Raw genomic sequence first — 6,750 nt, 5'->3', positions numbered from 1 at the left:
CAGGGCCCAAGGTACCTGAGAATCCCACCTGGCAAAACACCTAGTAGAACACCCCCAGCCTCGACCACAACCCCCAAAGGAGCACGTCAGGAAACATGCCAAAACATCCAGCCGTGTGCCCTTGCACCACCAAGCATCACCAAACCCTGGATATCCCTTTGTATTGCAGTTCAGTTTTTTCTATCTCTGATGCATATCTGGATTTTTTCAAATGGGTTTTTACATGTGATAAGTGAAGACTTAAAAGATATTTTTTTAAATTCCCACCAAACTGCCAAAGAGCTGCTTTTGCTAAGGTGTTTAAAGCAGGCGTGATGCTTAATACAGGAGCTAATATAAAGCAGATCGCTTTTTCACTGAGTGCTTGCCTTACGTCCAACCATGAGGTGTCTAACAAGCTTAATTTGATCCATTTTGAAACACAGTAATCTGTTTTATAAGAAGAAGTGATAAGAAGAGTGTTAAAACTCGTTCATGATGGAGGTGGTGGTGGGGGGTGTTTACATAAAATGTTTTTAAATGGTTGCGTTTACTGACTTATATCAAGCCGTAGGGGGTTTATTCGGGATCAGTGAGAACATATAGTTGAATTTCAGCAGAACGCTGCACTCAGGTCTAGCAGGACCAGCACAGAGATGAGTCCACTGTCAGAGGCCATAAGAAGATCATTTGTAACCTTCACTAAAGCTGTTTCTGTGCTGTGATGAGCTCTGAAACCTGACTGAAACTCTTCAAATAAACCATTCCTCTGCAGATGATCTGTTAGCTGTTTGACAACTACTCTTTCAAGGATTTTTGATATGAAAGGAAGGTTGGAGATTGGCCTATAATTAGCTAAGACTGCTGGGTCTAGAGATGCTTTTTGAGTAAAGGTTTAACTGCAGCCACCTTGAAGGCCTGTGGTACATAGCCGATTATTAGAGATAGGTTGATCATATTTAAGATTGAAGAATTAATCAATGGCAGGACTTCTTTGAGCAGTTTTGTAGGAATGGGGTCTAAAAGACACGTTGATGGTTTGGAGGAAGTAATTATTGAAGTTAACTCAGAAAGATTGATTGGAGAAAAAGAGTCTAACTTAACATCAATGGTACTAAAAGTAGCTGTAGATAATATTACATCTGTGGGATGATTATTGGTAATTTTTTCTCTAATGATAAAAATTTTATTTGTGAAGAAGTTCATGAAGTCATTACTAGTTAACGTTAAAGGGATGGTTGGCTCAAAAGAGCTCTGACTTTTTGTCAGCCTGGCTACAGTGCTGAAGAGAAACCTGGGGTTGTTCTTATTTTCTTCAATCAGTGACGAGTAGTAAGCTGTTCTGGCTTTGCGGAGGGCTTTCTTATAAAGCAACAAACTATTTCTCCAGGCTAAATGATGATCTTCTAAATTTGTGACACGCCATTTCCTCTCCAGCTTACGAGTCATCTGCTTTAGGGTACGTGTTTGAGAATTATACCACGGGGTCAGGTACTTCTGATTAGAGACCTTAGTTTTCACCGGACCTACAGTATCCAGAGTCGTACGTAGTGAGGAGGTAAAATTATTAACAAGATAATCGACCTCTGTTGGAGTTGGATTCAATATTGATTTTAGTGACTTCCGATTGACGTAACCAGGTGTCATTACTGCCGACGTGAATTATAATTTTACTGAATTTACGTTTACCCTTAACCAGCAGTTTTATATTTCCCTCAGTGTCGCCTGCTCTGGCCCCTGCTGGTGTCTCTAGCTTCACATGTCTGAGAACAGAATCGCCAATTACCAGAGTTTGACCCCCAGCGGGTTTGTCGCTGAGTGGGGAAAAATGGTTAGACACATGAACAGGTTGGTGGTGTGCCTGGGGCTTCTGTTTAAGACTATGCTTCTTCTTCACCGTTTTTCCGATTATAATATAATTCTGGTTACTCCAAAAACTGTTTTTAACAATGTTATGATGATCAAACTGATGATGGTATCTAATACAACTGCTGATCTACCCCAATTCAGCTGCTATATATGTGGGGAAAAGAAAGTTTTCATAGTATATACGTGAGTAAAATGTTATTCATACATCACCTATCAAGACAAAGATCACAAAGTGATTCCCAACAACAACAAAACATTAAGAAGAAATAAAAGAGTTCACTACAACCAAATCTGAAAAGATTAGTTTTTAGTTGCTTCTTAAAAGAGACCACTGAGTCTACTGATCTCAGGATCAGAAGGGAGAGAGTTCCTGAGTCTGGGGTAACACGATGAGTGAAAAGTTACCCCAGAGTTTGTGATAGCAGATTTAGCAAATGTTGCAAGATGATCTTAAACTTATAAATCTGCCACTGACACAAACAAGTACTTCCTTTTTTTTCTTCATTTAATTGGAAAAGTTGTGAGCCATCAAACTTTTAAAGGAGTCTAAGCATCTACTCAGAATCTGCAGCTTTAGGTTTGTAAAATTGTATCTTAACAAACCGCAAGACCTTTGGAACAACCTCCAGACAGGCAATACCAAAGTGGAGATATTTGCCTATAATACACAGCACCATGTTTGAAGAAAACCAAACACAGTATATCAGCACAAACACTTCATACTAACTGTCAGGACAATGGTGGAGACATGATGGTTTGGACTTGTTTTGCCCCCACAGGACCCTTGCACATTGCAGCCAACCAATTCAATTCCTCTGTAGTATTCTTAAGTATTCTAGAATCAACTGCGATGCCCTCTTTCTGACAGCTAAAGCTTAGCTGAAACTAGATGATAGTAATCCCAAGTACAGCAGCAAATCTACAACACAATGGCCACGATGACCTCAACTACAATGCTACGGTGGGACCTTAATACAATACAAATGTCTGCAAACATAAATTAGCAAAGAAAACTGGGAGAGACATAGGGAAAGTCATAAAAAAAAGAATTAGTTAAAGCTCTTTCTGTTAAAGGTGGTTCTCCAAAGTACTGAATCATGGGCTATACTAAGCTCTTACTAGTTTAGTCCCAACTGATGGCCTTTAAAAAGGCGTCTCATTTCCCAGCTGTCACATACAAAACATATGGATTGCATTGGTTACAGATGAATTTCTAAACCACTGAATGTTCCAGTAGGCACTGCTGGGGCAATAATCTGGAAGTGAATCAGACCTGGAACTAACAGGTACAACAGTTTCAAATAAAACAGCAATGCAAGTATTGCACTCAATCACAATGGTCTGTATGGACGCTCACTACGCAAGACCCCATTGTTAAAGAAAAAGCATGTTGAAAGTTGGTGCTCATATAATTGAAGGAAGGATGAATGGGCCCAAGACTGTGTCACTCTATGATTAATGTTCACATTCAAAGGGACTTGCCACACATAACATATCCAGGTAAATTCTGATGTGGGAACTGATCTCATGATCTTTAGTTTACAACCCAACATTGATGCAAGTCTCAGTGAATGCTTAGACTGGTCAGTCAAATTAATAATAATGGATTGCATTTATATAGCGCTTTTCTAGGCACCCAAAGCACTTTACAATTCCACTATTCATTCACTCTTGCATTCACACACTGGTGGAGGCAAGCTACAGTTGTAGCCACAGCTGCCCTGGGGCAGACTGACAGAAGCGAGGCTATTAAATGCATAGAAAAATGAATGACCACTGCTAGTCATTAAAATTAGGTCAAATTAATTCACAAGTCTATCCAGGTCTTGTGTTTAAAGATATTGTGCATCTCTTCTCTGTTATTAGGTACCTCATTATATGACATCAGTCCACTAGTATAATTAGTAGACTAAAATCCTTGTTTGTTTCCATTCTTAGCATGGAGCCCAAGATTACAGGAAAGGAATGGATGGGGTTTGATTTACCGAAGACCAATGCCTTACCACTTGGCCACCATGCCTCACTACACATTCTGCTTCATATACACTTGCACACATATATAGACTCCTTCCCTTGAAATTTTATCATCTCAGATTAAATTGCAGGCCAGTGACACGTGAACATGACACTGAGTGTGGGGTTAAACATGGGGACAAGACAGACTGGGGAGACAAAACGACAAAACACAGAGAGATGAACATGGGAACAGGAAGGGAGAAACCATAAGCCCCTTTTCCATTAGTACAGTTGAGGCAAAAATTATTAGCCCCCCAGGACTTATGAAACATTTTCCTAAAACTCTTCCCAATGTTTGCAACATTGATGAAACTTGATATAATGCAACATTCACCAGTGCTATTTAATAGCTTTTGGTACATTTTGTAATATAAAATGCATTCTTAGGCTTGCTTGACATCAAATATAGCAAAAAATGCAGTGGTCAAAAATATTAGCCCCATGTGAATTTTTTCTTTCAAAACACACCTACAGTAACCTACAGAAACCACACCTGTGCAGTCAATTGGCTTCCTTGCAACATTCAGTCAACATAAAAAGGAACGGGACACTTGAACACATGAGAGGGACTACTGTTATTCACCATGCCAGAAACAAAGGAAATAAGTCTGGAGCTCAGAAAGAAGGGAAGGCTACACTGGCATTTCCAATCGATTCACAGTGTCTAGAACTGCTATACGTTGCATCATTGCCAAGTACAAGGAGAAAAATTCTGTATGAAACAAACCTGGCTGTGGCTGTAAGTGCAAGATTTCAAGAACTCTGGAGAGAAAAATATTCAGAGATGTCAGCAAGTGTAACAAATGCGTTAAATACTTGTGAATTTGACCCAAAACACCTTTTCTTTAAAATTAAATATTTCATTTTGCATCTCAATCTCCTACCTATGTTATCTGAGTCTGTGTTTGTTCGTGTTTTTGTGTGCTGCATGGTGATGTAGGCGCGTGCATGTGTGCCCCAGTCACAGCTCCTTTCAGCATGGCCGGAGGTAAGTCACTTGCCACGTTTCTCTCAGCTAATTAAAGTTTGTTTAGACCCCAAGATGCAATGTGAATACAGCCGAACTGCCATGTTTTTGTTTGTTATTAAGAGACTCGTTCGGGGAGAGGTGTCCTGGCAGGCGCGCGACACAAACAGCTCAGACCTTTACTTCTGTGTTGCAGATGTTCAGTAAAGAGCCAAAGGCCCAGTGCTGTATCCTGCCTCACGCCAGAACACAACACATAGACAGGCGTAACACTTGCAGACGGGTTACACAAGGAATCTTGTACATCTGCCAAGACCATTGTTGCTAACCTGGCCGACTCTTGCTGACTCTTCTGGAGTTGTTTCAAGGAACACAGTTGTGAGGGCTCTTCATGGTGGTGGGTTTCAGGACCATCAGTCCAGAAGAAGTCCAGGCTTAGGTTGTTGCTGAGTCTTCTAACAAGACAATAACCCAAAGCATACACCAAAATATTCCAACAGTTCCTCAAGGATACCAAAACCAAGATCCTGGAGTGGCCCACACAGAGCCCAGACCTCAATCCTATTGAGAATCTGTGGCGAGTGCTCAAAGTGAATGACCGTGCTCGGAAACCATGCAATCTGGACCAGCTAGAAGAATTTGCAATGGTGGAATGGGCCAAAAATATCTCAGGAGACCTGTGCCAACCAATCTCTAAGATATTGTTGTCAGTTGTGGCTCAGAAAGCATACAGTATATTAATAGCCATGTGGCTACTAATTTTGGATGTCTCATTTTTGCCCTTTCTTGTTTCAACTCGGCGTATCAATAAAATATCCTGATTAAATTTAGTGGACATTGTTATTTTGGAAACAGATACACTATAAAAACGCTCTCATTGTTAACATTTTCATATTGAAATCAAGAGTGTTGTCTAATGTCATGAGGGGGAATAATAATTTTGGTCTCAACTGTACCTACTCAGATCGACTCGGCATGGTTTGCCACTATTTTCAGGGTTTTCCATTAGGTTATAGTACCTGATATCAAGTACTTTTTAATACTTGCTCACCTTGGGTTCCAGCTGATCCAAGCAAGTACTAAAATGTGACGTCGTAGACTGAATGCAAGCGATTGGCTTACCAGCAGCATCACTCGATAAGTCATGAGAGCATCTCGTTCATGAAAATTAACACCGTCCTTTTTTAAACCTGGCAACAGGGGAAATGACTATATGGCTATATATGGCTATAGGGACAGTACTACAAATTTATTAACTGAACAAGACAGGGAAGGCAGACAGCCAGGAACACAGGACTCACAGTCCAATCCCAGACTATATGTGTCTTCTAACATTATGTTTCTCAACATAAACTTTTTTCATGTTTGATAAACATCGCAGTCACTCAAAATAAATATTACAACTACAGTAATGTTTAAAATTATAACTATACAGTTTGGGGTTTTTTGCAGGCCAATAAAAATGCCATGGGAAAAAAACACTCCGAGGCACAGCATCTTGCACAAAAGCAAATTTGTTTGGGTAGACCTTTGCTTTTTCCCTCTTTTGAATATTTACTATTGATCATTAATAAGCATTTCTTATCTGATTACTTGACTGAATAATTGATAGTAAATTAGAATAAACTCTTCATAGCACATAGAGTTCATAGCAGGGGCCCCCCAGGACCTTCAGGATCTGAAGACTGTTTGAGTAAGAACTGTGTGCGTAAGAATGGGCCAAAATGACACCTGAGCCACACAAGCCGATGCCAGTTCAGCAGACAGCAGTTTCACACTTGACTTCAAAACCTTAACAAATTTTGTAATGTGGGATTTTATTTTCTAGCAGCATTACAGGAAACATTACAGATAACATTCAAAACTACAAGCAAAAGACCTGAAGTATTTTCAACTATCAATTATCAAGTTACAGCTGA

Source organism: Neolamprologus brichardi, chromosome 3 (genome assembly GCF_056152115.1).
Source record: "Neolamprologus brichardi isolate AB-2024 chromosome 3, ASM5615211v1, whole genome shotgun sequence".
Lineage (NCBI taxonomy): Eukaryota > Metazoa > Chordata > Actinopteri > Cichliformes > Cichlidae > Neolamprologus > Neolamprologus brichardi.
This window is presented reverse-complemented; position numbering follows the sequence as displayed.